The sequence below is a fragment of the Odocoileus virginianus genome, chromosome 3 (assembly GCF_023699985.2).
Source record: "Odocoileus virginianus isolate 20LAN1187 ecotype Illinois chromosome 3, Ovbor_1.2, whole genome shotgun sequence".
Taxonomy (NCBI): Eukaryota; Metazoa; Chordata; class Mammalia; order Artiodactyla; family Cervidae; genus Odocoileus; species Odocoileus virginianus.
This window is the reverse complement of record NC_069676.1, coordinates 84,118,370-84,143,620: the sequence shown is the minus strand read 5'-3', so window position 1 is coordinate 84,143,620 and position 25,251 is coordinate 84,118,370. Positions and strand designations below refer to the sequence as shown.

The following is a 25,251-nucleotide window of genomic DNA, read 5'->3' as shown; positions in this document are numbered from 1 at the left end:
GATTGTATTATTTACTAAGTCTCCCAAAGCTAGTAAATGGTAGAATTGGAATTTATACTTCTGAGGTAGGGCTCTTAACCATGGAGCTTTACATGGCATGGCTTTGATTATTGATAAACTTTTATGATTGTATATGACATTGATGAGCAGTTTCTCCCTATTTATGATGGTGAAGAATTTTTAAGAAGCTCATTTAAAGGGTATTATTTCAATTATGTAAGTGTAATACTTTGATCTGCATGATTGCCAGATATTAAAGAGTATAGAGATGATAAAAGTGAATTAATTTAAGTTACAAAATGACTGTATTTTTGGGCAATTGATACCTATATATAAAAATTCCTTCTTAGAACCCCAGGCTGCATGCAGGTGCTAAACATAAAGGAAACCCTGATAGGATTTGAGAAAAAGAATCCCATGTTCCAAGTGTAAGTAGGAAAGCCAAATATTGCACTGATTCTGGCTCTGGGAAAAGTACATACTGTTATATTCCGGCACATCAGAATTTTCCAGGGATGTGCCTGGTGTCTTGGAGTAAAGCCAATGTGATTTTTCTGCCATCTAAGTCTTGCTTCTTTATAGGTCTCTGCCATGTTCATTATGTAAATCATAGCTTCCTGTCCCTGAATTGTGAGACTTTTCTTTCTCTATACAAATGGAAACACTCTCACCATTTTCCAGAATCTTGCATGTATAATCATCATTTGTTCCTTTATAGCTCAGACTTGAGTTTATCCAAATATATGAAAGAGTGAATTGAAGCAAAGTTAGTAGTATTCATCCATATCATTCAATAATCAGTATTACTTTTGTTTGTTAGTATTAATATTTAACAACTCTAGCTTTTTATTTTTAGCAGAGGGAGGAAAATTTTATTTTTCTGTTCTGCTTTTATTATAAAACTAAGACTGAGGCTTTAAAATTGACCGATACCACGATACTTAATTTTAAATATATTTTAGTAGTCCTCAATCTTAATTTGACCTGACAAATTCTTTTAGGATCTTTGGCAAGAAGTAATTTTTCAATCAGTGATGAAAAATCAATAACCCCAATCAACACCTCAGGAAAAAATAGAAATTTATACCATTTAGAATCATTAAAGTCTATATACACCTTTGATTCTTAAAAACATAATTTAATTAGGAAAAATGATCAGTGTTGATTCATTTTCAGTGAGACCTGAGGGTCAGCTTTTAGTATGAAGGTTTCATTTAAATAAATCTAAATAAAGTAATATCAGAATGCTTAACATTTATGAATAAAATTAAAAGAGCATATGGGTTACATAGATTCTAAGAAGTATGTATCCTGTTAAAGTTGTTCAGAAAAATCTCAATATTGCTTAAATAGGCATAATGACATGATGGCTGACTTGTAAGCTTAGAAGGAGAGAACTTTTCAAAGTCACTGATAAGGGGTAAATTTTTTGGTTCTATCTACAATGAGGATTTTTGGTGGGATTTCTATATCTTGAAGTTTCCAAATCCTATTCTCTATGAATTTATATTATTTGTAATTACTTCTGAATCACTTTCTGAAGACATACACTTATTCCCATTGATTTTGATGATGCACCATCTCTTCTACCAGAAAGTTCTCTTCTATCATCTCTTCTACTGGAAAATTCAGCCATACCACAAAGTGTGAAATATGACAGAGGGGAGGGTGGGGATATGACTGTGCCAGCAAGCCAGATTCCAGTGAAGATTGATGGGGACCTTTCTAAGGTCCATGTATTTATTTCTTTTAAGAATTGGCAGTAGGTTTTGTGTTGAGGGTCCCCAAGACCACCTTCAGACATGGAGCCTGAAGGACTCACAGGACTTAGAAAAGTTGTTATAGTCATGGTTATGGTTTATGCAGTAAAAGGATAGAGACTAAAATCAGCAAAATATAAAATGCTTGCGGGACAAAGCAGAGAGGAAATACAGGTAAGCTTCCATGTGGTCCCTTTTGGTGAAGTTGCATGGTGGGGGGCTGGGATGGGGTGCAAAATTCTCCTGAATTGATGTGTGAATGTTGCCAACCAGGAAGGCTCAGACAAGCCTTGGTGGCCAGATTTTGTTAGGGCTTTGTCTTGTAGCACATTCCTATGGCTGATCTCATCTACTCAAACCCCTCTCCCTGGCCCCAGGTCAGACTGATAGAGTGGCATGAGGCTTCAGGCATACAAAAACATTTTTATAAGGCAGATTCTTCCAGAGGTCACTTCCTAGGAGCCAGGTCAAGTGCCAGTCCTGGAGATGCTATTCATGGTAGATGAGTAGGGTAGAAAGAAGAAAGTAGAAATACCAGACTCTTTGTAACCCCATGGACTGTAGCCAGCCAGGCTTCTCTGTCCATGGAATTCTGGGAAGTTGCCATGGAGTGGGTTGCCATGACCTTCTCCTGGGGATCTTTCTAACCCAGGGATCAAACCTGGGTCTCCTGCACCGCAGGCAGAGTTTTTACTATGTGAGCCACCGGGGAAGCCCATAGGAAGATGAATAGGTTATTTCATACAATTTAATTTAAGTATCTCTTAAGTAATCAAGGAAGCTGTAGGGCTCTTGTTGATGAGAATTTCTCCTTTGGGAGAAACTGTTGTTCTGAGTCTTTTTATTAGTGGAGAATTTAGTAAAAAATGTAGAGTTCTAGAAGGAAATCCTTGTAACTCAATATACTGTAATAAAGGAAAGAATACATTTTGTCTTGTATCTTTATTTGTATCTTTCCCTTCATGGGAATTCATTATTTCTTTGAAGGAGCCAGAAGAACAAGGTATAGAACCCCAATAATTTTAAATAGGAGTGTCATATTTTCACAAGAAGCACTGATTTATAAGTCCAACCCCTGAGGTGCAGACAGGTTTATCATCCAGCTATAAATGTCTAAATGCATAATGGAATACAAGGTCTAATTTCTAAAATGTATTTGGATGATGTATTACTCATTTATAAATGCAGCTGAAATCAAAGAAAATAGTTCAATTATTTTTTTTTAAAGGTTGGTCATATAATGCATTATTAAAGTTTTTAGATAAAAGGCAAAAATATTCAATCTAGTATTATTGGGAAAGATGGAGAAAAACTTGGCCACCTTTATTTGTGTGTTTGCTTTCTTGGTTTTTAAAATTCTAACAATTTCTACCAATTTTGGCACAAACACATATCCAGTGGTGATGGAGGGCCAGTGGTTAAATTTTTTTTTAGAACCAGCTTATCATGAGAACTGCATATTATAGTCAGGATACTGTTGAAAGAAAGAAAGTGAAGTTGCTCAGTTGTGTCTGACTCTGCAACCCCATGGACCATAGCCTACCAGGCTTCTCTGTCCATGGGATTTTCCAGGCAAGAATACCAGAGTGGATTGCCATTTCCTTCTCCAGCAGAGCTTCCCGACCCAGGGATCGAACCAGGGTCACCTGCATTGCAGGCAGAGCTTTACCCTCTAAGCCACCAGGGAAGCTGTTACCTTTAGGATACTGTTACCTTTTAATAGCTTAATAGCTCATGCTGGCACTAATTAGTCTAACATAAAAATAATAGAAGCTATGCATATCTGTTAATTTTATGCATACTTTTGAGATCTATTCTCCCATGAAAATGATTTGTTCCTTTAAATCTCAATAATGATGGACTGCACCCCCTCCATTATAAATTCAGAGGGGTATATATATTCATATATTTTTTAAAAGAGCCAAATTGCTGATGTTGTTTCAAAAAACAATAGAACTTGATTAGACACAAAGAGATATGACTGGTTTTAATAAATCACAACTGGAAGAGGAAATGTGATGTGAATTTTTGTCAAAGAGCAGAGCAGTTTCATGTAAAGATAGTACTAGATTCTGCTTCATTATAAGCTACAATGATAGGCATGGTATTGCCACAATCGCCATATTTCTTCCAAAAGAAGCTTCAGAAGAAAAGACCAAGCTTTGAGTCCAAGAAATCCTGAACTCAGAATTTGAAATTCAAGAGACATATTTTTAAATGTTAGTTTCAAGAAAGGAAATAAAGACTGGCATCTGAAATGCTCAACAGCATTTCTTAAGGACATCATTTTCAAAAGGCCATTTTAGTAGCTGCCTCCCTGGTTCTTATTAATTCTCCTTCTTTTAGCAGTTGTTTTTCTTATCCAACTTGACAATACTAGATGGATGAATAACTTGATTGGCAGCTTGACATTGCTGGATAAACTAATTCACTTTGGAATGAATTCAATGTCCAGTGGCTCAGAGGGCTGCAGATTGAATCTGTCAGAAATTTGTTCTTATTTTCAATAAATGCTTCTATTTGTTTCACTAACAATAATCTAAGAGCTAGAATTGGTGAGAAGAGTTTTATGATAACTAATTATTCCCTACTGTTTCTTAAATTTGGGTACTTAAAAAATCCCAGGGTCAGAGTAGGCTCTCTATTCTTAAGCAGTGCCTTCTGAAGTGATTTTTTCCTGGATGACATCCCAGTTTGCTTTTTAAGGAGTCCAGATTTTCAGAAGTGTAAATGGACAATGATTTTCTTTTTGAAACTAAAATATGACATATATATAACTCAATTTAACTTAAAATGAAGACTTGCCTTCCCATTGAAGAAGAACATAGATTGATAAATAAAATGTTACCAGTTTATTGTCAGCTTTCCTCAGAGTGAAGTATAACTGAGTACATAACAAAAGATTTGTCTAAAATAAAATGATTATAAAAATTGCAACAACTATCTTCTAGTACTCTGGAATCTAGAAGATGAGCAAAGAACACAACGACAATTCAGTTAAATTCAAATAAGCTTATTTAGATGTAACTTGGTAGAAAACACAGTGTTATATCCTTTGAAAGATATCAGAAAAACTAAAATCAGTGTTCTAATACAAAAGAGTTAATGATTTTATCATGGCAAAGAAATGAAATAGCTATAGTTATAAGTTATAGTTATAAGTAGAGGCAATAAGAGGGCCAAGAATTTCTTATGAAAAAGAGGAACTAGTGTGAGGTCAAAGATTTGGAGACAATTCCTTAAAGGAGATGGTGAGAAAAACTGGTCTTGGGTGAGAGATACAGTTTGAATATATGAAGGAAGGAAAATGGGGAGGCTTTGGGGAAAATTATAAACGAAACAAGAGGATTGGCATAAGCAAGTCAAGACCGTAAGCAAGTCTATTATCAGACATCAAAACTGCAGGCTTGAACTTGGCTGTGTTGGGTTAATGAGTTCCAGAAAACACAGTGTTTTTGTACTTTAAGTTTACAAAGAAAATCTGAATATTCCATTTACATCCTCCTGCATTTTGGCTTTGTCTCTCCTTTTCAGTACACTTTCACCTTAAATATTTGAATGTCCAGTGGTAACTCTTTGGGATTCAAGGGACTCAAATCTTGAAGGACGTTTGGAGACACATAAATATTTATCTTTGTTGACTTCCTAAGATTTCTAGAATATTACACATGTGAGGAATATTGTGAGAAACGTAATAAGAGTGCTCATCAGAAAAAAAAAAAGAGTGCTCATCGAAGGTCCTTTTTCCCAGTCCTTTCCAGGTGACTTTCAGGGGTTTGGAGCCGTCCCCCTGGATGTCCCGACAGAGCTACTGTCAGTATCTCTGCCCTGATCTACCTTTATGTGCATGTCATGTTTGTGATGGGAAACCACGCGGCATTGATTCATTCCCAGATTTCTCCCAGTGCAGTAATGTATTATATCCCTGCTGGTGAGTCAATTCCAAAGTAGTATCAACCGGGATTTGAGATGAGGGTCTGGAAGCACACGATAGCATAGGGTGTTAAAGTAAATGCTTATTTCTTTTGCTGTTTTTCTTCAACTCTAAATGCTCCAATAAGATGTGATGGATGGAAGCAGTAAAGTAGATTGTTCTAGAATTCATTAAGCTGGAATGGATGGGGTGGAGGGAGGAGGGAAGAAATTGAACCTTAGATAACATTCCCAAGTTTTTCCTGTGTTTGCAAATTGCCACTTTAGCTAAACAGCATGTAGAGTAGCAGATCAAGTGTCTGGGTTTGAACTCTTGACTTGATTGTTACCTGATGACAGTTTTAGGCCAAGTTACATAACCTGTTTACCTATGAAACTGGAAAATCCTGGTACCCATTTCAGAGTTTTGCAGATTAGTGATTCTGAGGTATGTATTAGTAGGTACTTAGTATATATTTAGAATAGTACCTCGCTTGTAAGTAGATGATCGGTAAATTTTAGTAATTATTACTGAGTGGAGACAAGTGATTTTTAATGTCATTCCATGGACTTTATAACTCTAAAATATTTTCAGAACTGAAATTATCACTTCTACTGATATTTTACAGAATGCTATATTGGAGCATCTAAACTGTGCTTGCATACCTAACTAGTTTGCAGTTTACAACATAATACAGAGGCTGGTTCATGGAATATCAATCACTAAAATGTACTTTAATACAGATTCTGCAGAAGGCAGGATGCATAGTTAGCAGACAAGTCCATGGAAAGCAAGTTGTGATTGCTTTTGGCATAGGTCACATTTAGTAATCTGTGTGATATCTAAGATTAACAAATGAGACAAATACATTGAATTGAAATGTTAAAGGTTAATAAAAATTAATAGTCACAGATTAATATAAATTAAGCAGAAAGGTTAGAATAAAAGATGTCAGAACCTTACCCAGTCAGTCACAGCAGTTTAGCGTCCTGCTAATCTCCATCAGCATACACTTTGACAAATGGTGTGCTTGCTTGAAAATTCACTTTTAAGGTAAATGCCCTGGCTCCTTCCAAGAAATTGCTATTTTGAAAATTTTTTATGCAGAGATTCTAGAGCTATTACAAATCATAAGCATCATATTTTGTGCTGATAAAATATCTGTAACAGTCCTCTCACCCTTTACTTTTTTTTGTATGTTTAAAGGAGATATCTATAGCACCCAATGTAGGAAGAATGGATCTTATAAAGATTCAGCTCATTAGCTTTTCCAGTGTGGGAATCTGAAACAATATCCATGAATTTATTGTATGACCCTTTCTAGTTGGAATAGGAACTAAAGTAAACTGTAATGGACATCGCTACGACTTGGTAATTGATCCTCCTTTCCTCCTCAGGAAAGGCTATACTTCTCAGTTACCTTGTAGACAGAAGGGACTAGTTTCTAATTCTAATTCAATGAGAGCAAAAGTCACATGTGATGATCCTAGTCTGAGGCAGTGGAAGATCTGTTGGATTCTCCAGGTTAATCTTCTGCCTGAGGGATTGTGGAGGCAATCCCTGGGATCCCGAGGGACTTAAATGGTAAACCACAAAATCAAATCAGCCTATATTTCCAGGTCTCTCATTGGAGGATAGCTTCATCAAGACCCTCCTGGGTTTGTTGCTGGCTTAGCATGACAGGAAAACAAAGTTTTGTTGTATAAAACCACTCAATTATCAGAGTGTTATCACAGCATAGCCTTTTGTATCCTAGCTAATGCATAGGGTTAAACAATACTTATTTTAGCAAAAAAAAAGCTTTTGTTTAAATATATCTTCAGTTTTTTGAAAATTAAATTACTCAAGTTCAGAGAAAAAATACCAAGAAAGCAAAAACTTAGAATTATAGCATTGCTTGTCTGTCTATCTATCTATAATCTTTCTTGTAATAACCGGTAAGTATCATGTGGTGGATTTCATTTTCCAGAGATAGTTGCACATGCTTTTCTTACCATGTAACATTAGTGCTCTTCCATGGAGATGTGGGTTCTTGTTCTCTCCTAGTGCTTTTAAATTATCATTATGTATATGAATAAAACACATCTTCAGGGCAACGGGGTTTATGCTGAGGAGTAGAGATGAGTTTCTGTTTGACTCTATTCTTTCTTTTTTTAGGGGAGCATGGGGAGTTCTATGATTTCCCTCATAATCCTTTGTTTTTATATCATTTCTACCTTGCTAAAGATTACTTTACTTTTCTGTCATTTACAAAAGAAAACTGCTTGAAAGCTAACACATTAAAACATAGTGACTTAAAGAGGCAAAATGAAAATGATCCCAGGATTTACTACCTACTTGTTTTCTTGTCAAGGGATTTTTGATACTAAGAAAAGTGAGTCTAAAGAGTGTAGGTGTAGGGTGCAAAGACAAACTCAAAATGGATTAAAGACCTAAATTTAAGTCCAGAAGCTATAAAATTCTTAGAGGAAAACATAGGCAGAAACACTTGATGACATAAATCAAAGCAAGATCCTCTATGACCCACCTCCTAGAGTAACAGAAATAAAATCAAAAGTAAACAAGTGGGACCTGATTAAACTTAAAAGCTTTTGCACAGCAAAGGAAACTATAAGCAAGGTGAAAAGATAACCCTCAGAATGAGAGAAAATGATAACAAACAACTGATAAAGGATTAATTTCCAAAATATACAAGCAGCTCATACAACTCAATGTCAGAAAAACAAACAACCCAATCAAAAAGTGGGAAAAAGACCTAAACAGACATTTCTCCAAAGAAGACATGTAGATGGCTAACAAACACATGAAAATTGCTCAACATTACTCATTATTCAGTTCAGTTCAGGTCAGTTCAGTTGCTCAGTCATGTTCAACTCTTTGCGACCCCATGAATTGCAGCACGCCAGGCCTCCCTGTCCATCACCAACTCCCGGAGTTTACTCAAACTCATGTCCATTGAGTCAGTGATGCCATCCAGCCATCTCATACTCTGTCATCCCCTTCTCCTCCTGCCCCCAATCCCTCCCAGCATCAGGGTCTTTTCCAATGAGTCAACTCTTCACATGAGGTGGCCAAAGTATTGCAGTTTCAGCTTCAGCATCAGTCCTTCCAATGAACACCCAGGACTGATCTCCTTTAGGATGGACTGGTTGGATCTCCTTGCAGTCCAAGGGACTCTCAAGAGTCTTCTCCAACACCACAGTTCAAAAGCATCAATTCTTCTGGTCTCAGCTTTATTCCCAGTCCAACTCTCACATCCATACATGACCACTGGAAAAACCATAGCCTTGACTAGATAGACCTTTGTTGACAAAGTAATGTCTTTGCTTTTTCATATGCTATCTCGGTTGGTCATAGCTTTCCTTCCAAGGATCTCATTATTAGAGAAATGCAAATCAAAACCACAATGAGATATCACCTCAACACCCAATCAGAATGGCCATCATCAAAAAGTTTACAAATAATAAATGCTGGAGGGGTGTGGAGAAAAGGGATTGTTGGTGGGAATGTAAATTGATACAGCCACTATGGAAGATGGTATGGAGATTCCTTAAAAAACTAGGAATGAAACCACCATATGACCCATCAATCCCACTCCTAGGCATATACCCCCAGGAAACCAAAACTAAAACAGACAGGCATATCCTATTGTTCACTGAAGCACTATTTTCAGTAGCTAGAACATGAAAACAACCTAGATGTCCACTGACAGATGAATGGATAAAGAAGTTGTGGTACATATACACAATGGAATATTGCTGCTGCTAAGTCGCTTCAGTCATATCTGACTCTGTGCGACCCCATAGACGGCAGCCCACCAGGCTCCCCTGTCCCTGGGATTCTCCAGGCAAGAACACTGGAGAGGGTTGCCATTTCCTTCTCCAATGCATGAAAGTGAAAAGTAAAAGTGAAGTCCCTCAGTCGTGTACGATTCTGTGTGACCCCATGGACCACAGCCTACCAGGCTCCTCCATCCATGGGACTTTCCAGGCAAGAGTACTGGAGTGGGTTGCCATTGCCTTCTCCCAATGGAATATCCCAATGGAATATTACTCAGCCATAAAAAGGAACACATTTGAGTTAGTTCTGATGAGGTGGATGAACCTATAACCTATTATACAGAGTGAAGTGAGTCAGAAAGAGAAATATCATATTCTAACACACATATATGGAATCTAGAAAAATGCTACTGAAGAATTTATTTACCGGGCAAGAATGAAGAAACAGACATAGAGAAGAGACTTATGGACATGGAGAGGGGAGGGGAGGGTGAGGTGTATGGGAAGAGTAACACAGAAACTTATATTACCGCATGTAAAATAGATAGCCAATGGGAATTTGCTGTCTGGCTCAGGAAACTCAAACAGGGGCTCTGTATCAACATAGAGGCATGGGGTGGGGAGGGAGATGGTAGGGAGTTTCAAAAGGGAGGGGATATGTGTATACCTATGGCTGATTCATGTTGAGGTTTGACAGAAAACAAAATTCTGTAAAGCAATTATCTTTCATTAAAAAAAAAAAAAGTGTAGGTGTAGGGTGAAATGTTCAAAGAGGGAAGCAGGAAGTATTTTGTTGGCATCACCAAAACGCTGGTTTAAAGCAGCCAATATGTCATTCGATCTTTGCTGTCATTTGATCAGTTGGTACCTTAGTTACTTCTGTATTGTCATGTGCCCTCCCCATAAGGTGAGCATGTATTAATATTAGGAAGCTTGAATTGCTAATAATATGATAGATTTCATTTCCCCGAGTTGTCCATACTTTTCTTACAATGCAACATTTATGCTCTTCCATTGAGACTTGAGTTCTGTGCTCACTCTCCTTGTATCTGAACCAAACTAATTAACAACTGCCTCTACCAAAAGAATGTAGTCAGAGTAACTTGGTGTGACTTCAGAAGCTAAGTCATAAACGGTCATTTGGTTTCTGTTTCTTTCTTTTGGGGTACATGACAAAGGAAGCCAGAGGTGCCATGTAGGAAGCCTGGCTGCCTTGAAGCTTCCATAGAGAGTCTCTCCAACTGTTATAGCCCTAACTCTTCAAGTCTCATCCCAGGCCAAATAAATGAGTGAATAGGACTCTAAATAATTCCTCCAGCCTCAAAGTAACACTAGCCAACCTTGATTTCATACTAAGTGCTAAGGAGACTAAAGATTTATGTGGAAAATAAATGTAATTGTAGTTTTAAGTCAAGTGTTTTGAAAATTAATTTTTATTGATATATTTTACTTGAAATTAATTCACACACCCTAAATTTGCCATTTTAAAATGCACAATTCAGTGGTGTTGAGTGTACTCACAGATTTGTGTAACCATCACTGCTGTCCAATTCTAGAACATTGCCATTAACAGAAAAACCCCTTTCTGTTAGCTCTTGCTTCTCATTCCCTCATCCTCCTCCTATTCCCTCAGTTCAGTTCAGTTCAGTCATTCAGTCGTGTCCGACTCTGTGACCCCATGAATCACAGCACGCCAGGCCTCCCTATCCATCACCAACTCCCAGAGTTTACCCAAACTCACATCCATTGAGTCGGTGATGCCATCCAGCCATCTCATCCTCTGTCATCCCCTTCTCCTCCTGCCCCCAATCCCTCCCAGTATCAGGGTCTTTTCCAATGAGTCAACTCTTCGCATAAGGTGGCCAAAGTATTGGAGTTTCAGCTTCAACATCAGTCCTTCCAATGAATACCCAGGATTGATCTCCTTTAGGATGGGCTGGTTGGATCTCCTTGCAGTCCAAGGACTCTGAAGAGTCTTCTCCAACACCACAGTTCAAAAGCATCAATTCTTCGGAGCTCAGCTTTCTTCACAGTCCAACTCACATCCATACATGACTACTGGAAAAACCATAGCCTTGACTAGATGGCCCTTTGTTGGCAAAGTAATGTCTCTGCTTTTTAATATGCTATCTAGGTTGGTCATAACTTTCCTTCCAAAGAGTAAGCATTTTTTAATTTCATGGCTGCAATCACCATCTGCAGTGATTTTGAAGCCCCTAAAAATAAAGTCTGACACTGTTTCCACTGTTTCCCCATCTATTTGCCATGAAGTGATGGGACCAGATTCCATGATCTTAGTTTTCTGAATGTTGAGCTTTAGGCCAACTTTTTCACTCTCCTCTTTCACTTTCATCAAGAGGCTTTTTAGTTCTTCACTTTCTACCATAAGGGTGGTGTCATCTGCATATCTGAGGTTATTGATATTTCTCCCAGCAATCTTGATTCCAGCTTGTGCTTCTTCCAGCCCAGCATTTCTCATGATGTACTCTACATATAAGTTAAATAAGCAGGGTGACAATATACAGCCTTGACGTACTCCTTTTCCTATTTGGAACCAGTCTGTTTTTCCATGTCCAGTTCTAACTATTGCTTCCTGACCTGCATATAGGTTTCTCAAGAGACAGGTCAGGTGGTCTGGTATTCCCATCTCTTTCAGAATTTTCCACAGTTTATTGTGATCCACACAGTTAAAGGCTTTGGCATAGTCAATAAAGCAGAAATAGATGCTTTTCTGGAACTCTCTTGCTTTTTCAATGATCCAGTGCATGTTGGCAATTTCATCTCTGGTTCCTCTGCCTTTTCTGTTCTCTAGCAACTGCTAAATCTGTTTTCTAACCTGTGGATTTGCCTATTTGTGTATTCATTTGTGACATCATATGATTCCATTCATGAGGTTTTATAGGAAGCAAATCATATGATATGTAGTCTTTAGTGGGTGACTTCTTTCACTTACTGCAGTGTTTTCAGGGTTTATCCCTGTCGTATCAGATAGCAATATCTAACTCATTTTTATGGCTGAATAATATCTCATGGTATGGATATACCACATTTTACTTATTCTTATATCTGTTGACAGACATTTGACTCTTTCATTTTTAGCTATTAGATGTAAAATTATTGGGTCCTATGGAAACTGTATGTTCAATATTTTGAGGTATTGCCAAACTATTTTCCAAAGTTACTGCACCAACTTTATGTTTCTATCAGTAATATATGAGGATTCCAGTTTTTCCATATCCTTGCTAATAATTGTTAATCTGTCTTGTTTATTATAACCATCTTAGTGGGTGTGATATGTCTAGTGTGGACATGAAATTGGGCAAACTTCTGGAGATGGTGAAGGACAGGGAGGCCTGACGTGCTGCAGTCCAAGGGGTCACGAAGAGTTGAACATGACTGGGCGAATGAACAACAGTGGGTGCAGAGTCAGTGTGATTTGGGGTCATTTGTCACACAGCCATTATAACTAGAACATCAGTTTGATGAGGAAAAACCCTAATCTGGAAATCAGAAGATATGAGTTCAAGTACCATCTATGCAACTTGTAACTTGACCTTGGAAAGTCCTTGGTCCTCTGGGCCTCCTTCTTAAAATTTATATAATGAAACTATTTCCTTTAGTTCTCATTATGTTTTAGTGTATTTTTCTCCTCTATACCATTAATATCAACCTATTTAAATGTCTATCAAAATGTAGGTAAAGTTCACAATGGACATTTATCTATATCATCAAGGTGAGTGTGGATTTCATTTTTTAAACAGTTAATAGATATTTATCCAATAATCAAAGTATGGTTACATATGGTCCTGTTTATAGAAAAGACTGATGCAGTGATAAATTTGCCACATTTAAAGCTAAGATGATTTACAATCTTTGTGTAGGGTCTTTGGACTTTTTGGTTACCTGAATGACTTGAACTGCATATATTGACATAGCGTGTGATAGATAAATTGATTTATGGTGAGTAAACTCAACAGCTTACATTGTCCATTTGGAGTCTGTCAGCCTTCGAAAGTAATTCAGGAAACCATTTTATGCTCCATGGCAAATACATTGCTAGGGTTGGTTGGAAGGAGGTAAGTTTCCTTTGCATTGTTTAAATGATGTCAGGAATTCAAGGTTATATCTCAGAAAATCATTTAGTGTTTTATTGACGATTTAAAACATAAGTGCATTAGAAGAAAATCCATTTTATTCATGTGCATTAACTCACTTCAAGTCCTTAAACATCATGGTACAGTGTAAACTTCCTTTCATTAAAAAAAAAAATGATTTTTGAAACTTAAAATGGAAGGTAGATCCAGTGCATAACACTTACTGGAATTTTGATCTTGTTCACTTAATCTGCTGTATATGCTTTGACTTTGCCTACACAGTCATTCAGTTGCATTGAACACACTTTAAAAAAGTCAGAAAATGTCTTTGGCCTACATGATATGAAAATTTTACTTTTCCTAATTTTTTTGGATGTATAAAATAAGTATCATATCCATAACATAAATCACCAGGAAACAAGTGATGAAAAAGAGGTAAAATTATGCAATGTTCTTTAAAATTTTTGATATGTTTATGATTTGTGTGCAAGAGCTCCATGAAGATGAATTTGTTCTGTTATACTTCTCCATAGTGTTTAAAATAGTACTCTACATAGAATAATTCTGTTTGTTGATTAACATTTAATCTCAAAATTTTAAAAATTGCCTATATTACCTAGGTTGTGGTGCAAAATGTCAGTATTTAGTTATGTGTCTAGAGTTTTGTCATCTTAAGTCAGTAATTGTGTACTTGTTGTTAACTGTAGTTAAAACACTAACTGTATATATTGTTATAATGGTTGAAAAAGGTCAAAATGATCCTATAGATATGACACATTACAATGGAATAACATCAGTATGAGAAGTTGTAGTCAAATATCCAACTTCTGCTGAAAATGCCTTTCTAGTGCCAGATCTCTTCTTATGTATCAATTCTGAGAACTGGAGTAAGTCAATCTGAGTGAAATCATAAGTATAGACTCATAATTTATATGTACTTAAAATGAATAAGTGAATACAATGAGTAGCACGAGGAGAAATGAGGGCTGTTCCAATTAGCTCCCTGTAGATTTTAGAATATGTGTATCTCTTTTCAGTTCTGGATTAGTTGAATTACCTGTAACCAGGGTGTTGGCTTTTTTATTTTTGTTCAGGTTTGCTTAGGTAACATAGTGTGTTATATTGTACTTCAAAGTATAAAAGAAGTCTTAAAACTAACCCTTGAGAATTTATCCTCTTTCAACTTTGGAGAGATCCAAAATAGAATACACCTGCAAGGGAATGTAACTGAATTCTATTAAGCAATCACCTGCCAATATTTGAATTTTGAAAGGATGGTATTAAATGTCTTGTTAATTTAACTATGCTCATAATGCCAAGTTCTGAAGTTCTGCTAAAATAATGTTAAAATGAATATAAAATAACTCAAGCTAGCATCAGAGACACATTGAAACATAAATGAAAAACAGCACATGAATCTATGTAGCCTGTTTATATCACCCCAGAGATTTAGATAAAGAAAAACAAACATAACCTTTTCAGCTGTTTCTCACAAGGGAAAAAGAAAATGAAACATTTGATTATAATTGTTTTAATGAGCTGTGATTCAAAATGATGAAGTTGTAATGGTTTGGGTAAAAAATATTCCGTTAATGAGCTTTTATTTCTATCAAAACCTACAAGATATAAAACTCTCCAAGGATAAAGTTTAGTGGCAAAGCAGTGTTTACTTTCTGAAGATTAAAATTCCTAATATTTATCTGCTTTATTTTCAACAAACATACCTACTAATTTCTAGTACTACCAGAGAAAAGAAATGTACTCAAAGAATACAAGCTGTACAATAGACATAAGATGTTTATGTTACTAGTTTTTGCATGGAACTCTTAAGGTAGACTTCTTTGCCAGTTTTGGAGAAGTCTCTCAGTTTTTTCTTTTTTTGTAATTTATATCCTTTAGTCTACTTATAGACACAAACAGCGTAGTCAAAACGTTATTCCACAGGAAACAGGAAAGCTATCAAATCTATTTAAAGTAGAACGTTGTAAGGTGATGCTTGTTTTGGATGTTTACTACTAATTTTTTCACTAATGAGGGTTTCCAAAATGAACACTCTATCTAAAGGAAAGTTAAATATATGATAAACAAATGTCTGCTATTGATGATAACTTTTAACATGATTTATGATAAAATAAAGCAATTTGGGTATTCACATTCAATCATATTATAAATTACTAACAACTAAATCTGGCCTAGTTAATTTACCTGCATGTTAGATTATAAGTAGCTGTCAGAAACAGAAAAGATTGATAACTGTGAAGGGCTAGTGAAAGAGATTCTATTTAGTGATCAGGACGTTTGGTCAGACTGCCATTGAAAGTCACTGATTTTGGTCAGGCTTCACTCTAGTGGGGCAGTCCCAAACTAAAGTTTCTTCTCATCAGCGGAGAAATCAGCTTTACATTTTGAACTTTTACACATAGTCAATTCAGTTAACCTATAAATTTCAGCTGGCTAATGGCAATAATATACTCGGTGTCTCTCTCTGTCTCTCTCACACACAGATACGCAGTTATCTTTCTAATCTAGCTTTGTAGTGTGAAATAGAACAATTTAAGACATTAAGAAGAAAAGGAACCCAATGCTTTGAAACTTCTCTTTTTAACCTAATTTTCCCCCCTTCGTATCTCAGTTTCCCAGCTGTAGGCATACTATCAGACCATGTGTAAATATCAATGTTTAGATATTAAAATAGTTTACTTACAAAGCTAACATATTGTGAAAAGGCTGGCAAATATAAAAGGGAATTTTATTAATTCCTTTAGATATGTACATCATGACTCATATGTGAAGAAGTTGCAGAATAGACTTGTCTAATTCTTTAAAGGCCAGATAAGGAATAATGGCAATAATAATAATAGCAAAAATGGCTAGTAGTTTTGATTGCTTACTTTATGCTATATTCTGTTCTGAGCACTTTACATGTATTGCCTAGTTTACATGTAATACATGTAATGTATTACAAAACTATTATAAAGTAGGGACTGTTTTAATCCCCATTTTACTAGTGAGGAGATTGTGACACTGAAGAATTCTGTAGCTTGCCTGATGTCAAAAGCTTATGTCAAATTAAAATGTCCTAATAAGGGGAGGATTAATTCGGGGGTTACAAGGCAATTAAGTTAAGCTTTTAGTTTATTGAGCTGAAATGATGTTCTCATTATGTGTTTTTGTTTACTACATGTGAGTCTATAGATAATTATTCTAAAGTTTCTGAGATAATAATCATTTATTCACTTAACAGATATTTATTGAGTTATTACTAACACCTACCAAGATATTCTAAGTGCTGGCAACAAGCCATGTACTAAATTTCCTGCCCTAATTGAGTTTATATTCTGACATTATATTGTACAGATCATTCAGCAACTTGTTTCACTCATTTTTAGGATTAATCCATACATATATAAATTCTTTTATGGTTTTAATTAGTGTATCATTGTAGAAAAATACACCACAACTGATCAATCTCACTACTTGTAAACACTGAGATATTTATCAATTTTGTATTATTGCAAAGGATTTATCTGAGAAAATGTCTTGTGTATATATGTGAAAATTTTTGTTTGGTATATATATTTATGTATTAGAATCCAGGTCTTCTGTATTGCAGGCAGATTCTTTACCAACTGAGCTGTGAGGGAATCCCATGTATTAGGATAAGTTATTTGTATTGCTGTAAGAAGCTACCTCCAAATCTCAGTTCAGTGCAGTTAAATTCAGTCGCTCAGTCATGTCTCACTGTTTGCAACCCCATGGGCTGCAGCAATCCAGGACTCCCTGTCCATCACCAACTCCCAGAGTTTACTCAAACTCACATACATTGAGTCGGTGATGCCATCTAACCATCTCATCCTCTGTTTTCCCCTTCTCCTCCTGCCTTCAATCTTGCCCAGCATCAGAGTCTTTTCAAATGAGTCAGCTATTCGCATCAGTGGCCAAAGTATTGGAGTTTCAGCTTCAGCATCAGTCCTTCCAATGAATATTCAGGACTGGTCTCCTTTAGGATGGACTGGTTGGATCTCCTTGCAGTCCAAAGGACTCTCAAGAGTCTCCTCCAACACCACAGTTCAAAAGCATCAATTCTTCCGTGCTCAGCTTTCTTTATAGTCCAACTCTCACATCCATACATGACTACTGGAAAAACCATAGCTTTGACAAGGTGGACCTTTGTTTTCAAATTAATGTCTCTGCTTTTTAATATGCTGTCTGGGTTAGTTATAACTTTCCTTCCAAGGAGTAAATCTCTTTAAATTTCATGGCTGCAATCACCATCTGCAGTGATTTTGGAGCCCAAAAAATAGTCAGCCACTGTTTCTACTGTTTCCCCATCTCTGTGCCATGGAGTGATGGGACTGGATGCCATGATCTTAGTTTTCTGAATGTTGAGCTTTAAGCCAACTTTTTCACTCTCCTCTTTCACTTTCATCAAGAGGCTTTTTAGTTCCTCTTCACTTTCTACCATAAGGGTGGTGTCATCTGCATATCTGAGGTTATTGGTATTTCTCCCAGCAATCTTGATTCCAACTTCTGCTTCATCCAGCCCAGCGTTCTCATGATGTAACTCTGCATATAAGTTAAATAAGCAGGGTGACAATATACAGCCTTGACGTACTTCTTTTCCTATTTGGAACCAGTTAGTTGTTACATGTCCAATTCTAACTGTTGCTTCCTGACCTGCATACAGATTTCTCAAGAAACAGGTCAGGTGGTCTGGTGTTCCCATCTCTTTAAGAATTTTCCAGAGTTCGTTGTGGTCCACACAGTCAAAGGCTTTGGCACAGTTAATAAAGCAGAAATAAATATTTTTCTGGAACTCTCTTGCTTTTTCAATGGTCCAGTGGATGTTAGCAATTTGATCTCTGGTTCCTCTGCCTTTTCTAAATCCAGCTGGAACATCTGAAATTTCACGGTTCACCCACTGTCATTGGCTTAAAACAAAAGAAGTTTCTTTCTCACATGAAATCTGTTAAGGATTCAGATGATTATCCTGGGCAGCTCTCTTCCATTCAGCACTCCCCAGGCTGCCTTGATCTTTCGTTCCTTGCACCTTCGTGTATTCTTTCAAGGTCAGCTTGTCAAGTAGGAGCTAGAGGAGTTTACACTGGCAATTATATATGTAGCAACACATGACATCTGTCATTTCACTCTCAACCATTGGCCAGAACCAGCTTCACCCAAGAAAAGGAGACTGAGTAGTATCATCCTTCTATATGCGCAGAAGGACAAATATAATTTTTAATTTTTGTCATCTAGCCATGGCATTGACCTATCATGGGGTAAACATATTTTACATTTATAAGATAATAGTAAATTACTCCTCAAAGTGATAGATTCATTTACCTTTTCATCAGATATATATGAGAATCCCTGTTTCCCTACAGACTCACCAAAACTTGATATTATCAGACTTTATAATTTTTTGCCAGTTTGAGGGATATAAATTGTTATCTCATTATTTAAATTTGCTCTTCTCTGATTACTAGTGAGGGTGAGTATTTGCTAAAGATTTCTGAGGTAGAAAATCCATTTGTGAAGTTAGCCTTTAAGGAGGGAAGAAGTGAAATGGGATATGGAAAGGAGGGAACTGGATATAGAAAACTTCACATTTATCTGCATTGCTTTTTTTCTTAAAAATATGACTTGAAAAGATACCCCAAAGTGGGCAATTGTTAAATTCAAATAAAAATATGTTAATAGAACCTTATTATTTTTTTGGTTCCACATTAAAGGAAGTTTAGTGTTTTGATTCACTATCTCTTAACTCCATGGATAATGCTGTGTTTGACTGTAACCCTGGTGACAGGGCACACCCAGATTGCCAATAAGTTCTCCTGAGACTTAGTACCTCTGTCCAGCTTCAATTTAACTAAGCTTCTTGGATTTGCCCTTCAGAAGAAAGAACATATTTTCTTTAATTTGAGTGAAAGTGGGAAATGTACTTGAGAAACCATAAATGTGAGATCCTATGAGAAGGAGTATAATGGCTCTTTCTAAAATCGTGGCTGGGAAGAAACCAAGACACAGAAAGCAGGTCACTGTATTTGTAGTTTGACAAACACACATAGGAAAAAGGATTTGGAATTTGGATAGTCTATATAGGTAGTTACTTTTATGTCCTTTTGATTTACATGTGTGTTTTTAGAAGTAAAATGTAAGCATTTCAATTTCAACATTACAGGTTAATTCAATTAATTCGAAATACATTCTTTAGTCTTAATCTCTTGGTCATTGAGTTTGAAATAAAAATGTATCTGCTTCTTATTTTCCCTGAAGAATTTTTGAGTAATAGATTTCTTGTGAAACATGCAGTCGTATCAGTTGATTTGGAGAGTTTTCTTCTTGTTTTTTGGTAAACAGTGTACTCTGAATTCTGACCCAAGAAGTGTGTTTTTTTATGTCTTTTCTGACTTTTTCTTTCTAGGATTTCAATGTGTTGTCCACATCTGGGCTGAAGAACAAAACTGGCCTCACTTCTCCGAGTTTAAGGTATTGCATTTTGGAATTAAATTATTCTTTTTCTCTTTTGTATGAATGCTCCCAGAGTTTAATTCTAGGCCATTCCTCTTTCCTTCTTGTGTGTTTTCCCTGAATCAGCTGTGACTCATGGTTTTTACTTTCTCTTCCATGTTGATGGCCCTTCTCTTTACAGAACTTCTATTTATAATTTGGTGAGGTTCCAAAAGGTTGGTTTAAGTCTGTTTGCAAAGTGACACTTAAAATGAGTAACTGCTAACACCCTCTCATGGTACGAAGCAGAGATGATTATTTTTTTCCTCTCTTCTGGCTCATAACTTCATTTGAGTCATAAAAGACACTCTGCTTCGTGTTCTCCGCTTTTGAGGTCTATATCCCAACTGCTTCTGGGACTTGTTCTGTTGGTGGACTGCTTCAAGCTGAACATATTAAAATTTGAGATCATTTTCTTTCCGATAAGCTGTGCCTTTCTCCTTTAAAATAGATATGTACCGTTGATGTCAGTGGACCTCAGAGTCTCTGAAATGTCTATGTGAGATGACGTGAAAGTCGCTCAGTCGTGTCCGACTCTTTGCAACCCCATGGACAGCACAGTCCATGGAATTCTCCAATCCAGAATACTGGAGTGGGTAGCCATTCCCTTCTCCAGGGGGTCTTTTCCAACCCAGGGATTGAACCCAGCTCTCGTGCATTGCAGGCAGATTCATTACTGCTGAGCCACCACGGAAGCCCGAGAATACTGGAGTGAACAGTCTATCCCTTCTCCAGCAGATCTTCCCAACCCAGGAATAGAACTGGGGTCTCCAGCATTGAGGGTGGATTCTTTACCAGCTGAGCTACAGGGGAAGCCCAAATGTCTGTACCCTCCAATTAATTTTACTTATACATTTATTTATTTTAATCAAATCCTATTGATTCTCCTAAACTTTCTTTGGGGTCTGTTCATTCCTTGTCATAACAACTATGAATAAAGTCTTTTCATAGCTAATCATCATATGCTTTATGGAAGAGTGCTCTCTGAATTCAGTATTCCAGAGATCCCATCTCATATACATACAGCTCCCCCTGCCCTGCCCCCTGGATTCTTCTTCCTGCAGGGCTGTTTTGCACACCAGTCCTTGGTTTGATAGCCTATATTGATCCAAAATTTATTACTAGGTAGCTTTCACGCTCCTCAAGATGGCACTAAATTGCATAATAATCTGGTTTCATACCAAAGGTTAAAATGCATTTTTATCTTTCCAAAGGGAATCCTGTATTCCATCAAATTAAGGCATTTCCAAATAGATGCAGCCTGCACATTCTCTACTCAAGCTTTTACTTCTGGTACTGGCGCTTATCCAGTACTGGTACTGGATTGCCTTTTCCTCTCTCATCGTATAAATCTTGTTGATATTTCCAGATCCAAGTGAAGTTTCTCTGTCTCTCTAAATCCTCTTCAATGTCTTCAATTTTCAGTCATTCCCCATTAAAAATACTTTTATTACAGGCAGACTTCAAACTTAAAAGATTTTAAAAGTTCAGCAAAACTACAAAAACTTTAATCTCATCTCATGCTGTCTGGTTTATTTTGGCTTTCACTATTTGCTTGATGATTCTTCATTGGAGCTTCAGATATGTCTTATCATCCAGTCTCATACCTTCAATTGCACATAGAACTTTCCACCTGGTGACCAAAATCTCAAACAACTGTTACAATTTGGCATATTTTTCTGCAGTCTTTTTTTTTTAATGCATTTTCATGTGTTTAGTATTTGTATATCCATAATGTTAGGTAAAATTTTAAACAAAACTTTTAATGGCTTTGCATCATTCTAACATAAAAATTTCCCTACATTCAATCATAATTATATACCCTTATGAAAAGGTAAAAAGATAGGACACTGAAAGATGAACTCCCCAGGTCAGTAGGTACCCACTATGCTACTGGAGATCAGTGGAGAAATAACTCCAGAAAGAATGAAGGGATGGAGCCAAAGCAAAAAAACACCCAGATGTGGATGGGACTGGAGATAGAAGCAAGGTCTGATGCTTTAAAGAGCAATATCACATAGGAACCTGGAATGTTAGGTCCATGAAGCAAGGCATATTGGAAGTGGTCAAACAGGAGATGGCAAGAGTGACCATCAACATACTAGGAATCAATGAACTAAGATGGACTAGAATGGGTGAATTTAATTCAGATGACCATTATATCTACTACTGTGGGCAAGAATTCCATAGAAGAAATGGAGTAGCCATCATAGTCAACAAGAGACCAAAATGAAGTACTTGGATGCAATCTCAAAACTGACAGAATGATCTCTGTTCATTTCCAAGACAGACCATTCAATATTACAGTAATTCAAGTCTATTCCCTGACCAACAGCACTGAAGAAGCTGAAGTTGAATGGTTTTACGAAGACATACAAGAGCTTCTAGAACTAACACCCCCAAAAGATGTCCTTTTCATCATAGGGGACTGGAATGCAAAAGTCGAAAGTCAAGAAACACCTGGAGTAATAGGCAAATTTGGCCTGGGAGTACAGAATGAAACAGGGCAAAGGCTAAGAGTTCTGCCAAGAGAACACACTGGTCATAGCAAACACCCTCTTCCAACAACACAAGAGGAGACTCTACACATGGACAACACCAGATGGTCAACACCAAAATCGGATTGATTACATTTTCGCAGCCAAAGATGGAGAAGCTCTATACAGTGAGCAAAAACAATACTGGGAGCTGACTGTGACTCAGATCATGAACTCCTTATTGCCAAATTCAGACTTAAATTGAAGAAAGTGGAGAAAACCACTAGACCATTCAGGTATGACCTAAATCAAATCCCTTATGATTATACAGTGAAAGTGAGAAATAGATTTAAGGGACTAGATCTGATAGAGTGCCTGATGAACTATGGGCAGAAGTTCATGACATTGTACAGGAGACAGGAATCAAGACCATCCCCAAGAAAAAGAAATGCAAAAAAGCAAAATGGCTGTCTGAGGAGGCCTTACACATAGCTGTGAAAAGAAGGAAGCTAAAAGCAAAGAAGAGAAAAGATATACCCATTTGATGCAGAGTTCTAAAGAAGAGCAAGGAGAGATAAGAACGCCTTCCTCAGCGATCAATGCAAAGAAATAGAGGAAAACAATGTAATGGGAAAGACTAGAGATCTCTTGAAGAAAATTAGAGATACCAAGGGAATATTTCATGCAAAGATGAGGGTCAATAAAGGACAGAAATGGTATGTATCTAACAGAAGCATAAGATATTAAGAAGAGGTGGCAAGAATACACAGAAAAACTGTGCAAAAAAGATCTTCACAACCCAGATAATGTTGATGGTGTGATGATTCACACTCACCTAGAGCCAGACATCCTGGAATGCTAAGTCAAGTGGGCCTTAGGAAGCATCACTATGAGCAAAGCTAGTGGAGGTGATGGAATTCCAGTTGAGCTATTTCAAATCTGGAAAGATGATGCTGTGAAAGTGCTGCACTCAATATGTCAGCAAATTTGGAAAATTCAGCACTGGCCACAGGACTGGGAAAGGTCAGTTTTAATTCCAATCACAGAGAAAGGCAATGCCAAAGAATGCTCAAACCACTGCACAATTGCTGTCATGTCACACACTAGTAAAGTAATGCTCAAAATTCTCTAAGCCAGGCTTTAGCAATAAGTGAACCATGAACTTCCATATGTTCAAGCTGGTTTTAGAAAAGGCAGAGGAACAAGAGATCAAATTGCCAACATCTGCTGGAACATCAAAAAAGCAAGAGAGTTTCAGAAAAACATCTACTTCTGCTTTATTGACTATGCCAAAGCCTTTGACTGCATGGATCACAATAAACTGTGGAAAATTCTGAAGGAGATGGGAATACCAGACCACCTGACCTGCCTCTTGAGAAACCTGTATGCAGGTCAGGGAACTACAGTTAGAACTGGACATGGGACACAGACTGGTTCCAAATAGGAGAATTAGTACATCAGGCTGTATATTGTCACCCTGCTTATTTAAGTTCTATGCAGAGTATATCATGAGAAATGCTGGGCTGGAGGAAGCAGAAGTTGGAATCAAGACTGCTGGGAGAAATATCAATAACCTCAGATATGCAGATGACACCACCCTTATGGCAGAAAGTGAAGAAGAACTAAAGAGCCTCTTGATGAAAGTGAAAGAGGAGAGTGGAAAAGTTGGCTTAAAGCTCAACATTCAGAAAACTAAGATCATGCCATCTGGTCCCATCACATCATGGGAAATAGATGTGGAAACAGTGGCTGGCTATTTTTCTGGGCTTCAAAATCACTGCAGATGGTGATTGCAGCCATGAAATTTAGCAGACGCTTACTCTTTGGAAGAAAAGTTATGACTAACCTAGATAGCATATTAAAAAGCAGAGACATTACTTTGTCAACAAAGGTCCGTTTAGTCAAGGCTACGGTTTTTCCAGTGGTCATGTATGGATATGAGAGTTGGACTATAAAGAAAGATGAACACCGAAGAATTGATGCTTTTGAACTGGGGTGTTGGAGAAGACTCTTGAGAGTCCCTTGGACTGCAAGGAGATCCAACCAGTCCATCCTAAAGGAGATCAGTCCTGGGTGTTCATTGGAAGGACTGATGTTGAAGTTGAAACTCCAATACTTTGGCCACCTGATGTGAAGAGCTGACTCATTTGAAAAGACTCTGATGCTGGGAAATATTGAGGGCAGGAGGAAAAGGGTATGACAGAGTTTGAGATTGTTGGATGGCATCACTGACTCAATGGACATGGGTTTAGCTGGACTCTGGGAGTTGGTGATAGACAGAGAGGCATTGTGTGCTGCGGTTCATGGGGTCACAAAGAGTTGGACATGACTGAGCCACTGAACTGAATTGAATATACCTTTAATTTTAAATATTTGTAATTTTTTATTATAAGTGATACTGAAACATTTTTGGATAGAAATATTTCCATTTCAATGATTTCTTAAAGCTATTGATTTTAAGGGAATGAAAATACTATAGGTAAAAAATTCATTTTTTCAAATTTCTTCAAGGGAGGTTTTTTAAGTTATCATTTCAAATCAAGATTTTGTCAGATGCCTATATTTATTGTTATAAAGTATTGAGTTAATAGTTTTTTCTAGTAAGATTTTCAGTTCCGTTCAGTGTCTCAATCATGTCTGACTCTTTGTGACCCCATGGACTGTAGCACACCAGGCCTCCCTGTCCATCACCAACACCAAAGTAAGTCTGAGCTTACT

The 25,251-nt window shown here is 37.0% G+C and overlaps 1 long non-coding RNA gene across 8 annotated transcripts in view; it reads left to right on the top strand.

Annotated features, from left to right (window-relative positions):
• LOC110130695 (uncharacterized) overlaps positions 1–25,251 on the top strand; it is an 871,740-nt gene that overhangs the window by 143,011 nt on the left and 703,478 nt on the right. For all 8 annotated transcript variants that reach the window (XR_011486989.1, XR_011486993.1, XR_011486995.1 and 5 more), the window contains one exon: positions 19,971–20,035. This is a non-coding gene — a long non-coding RNA (uncharacterized lncRNA). The remainder of the gene's footprint in view (positions 1–19,970; positions 20,036–25,251) is intronic.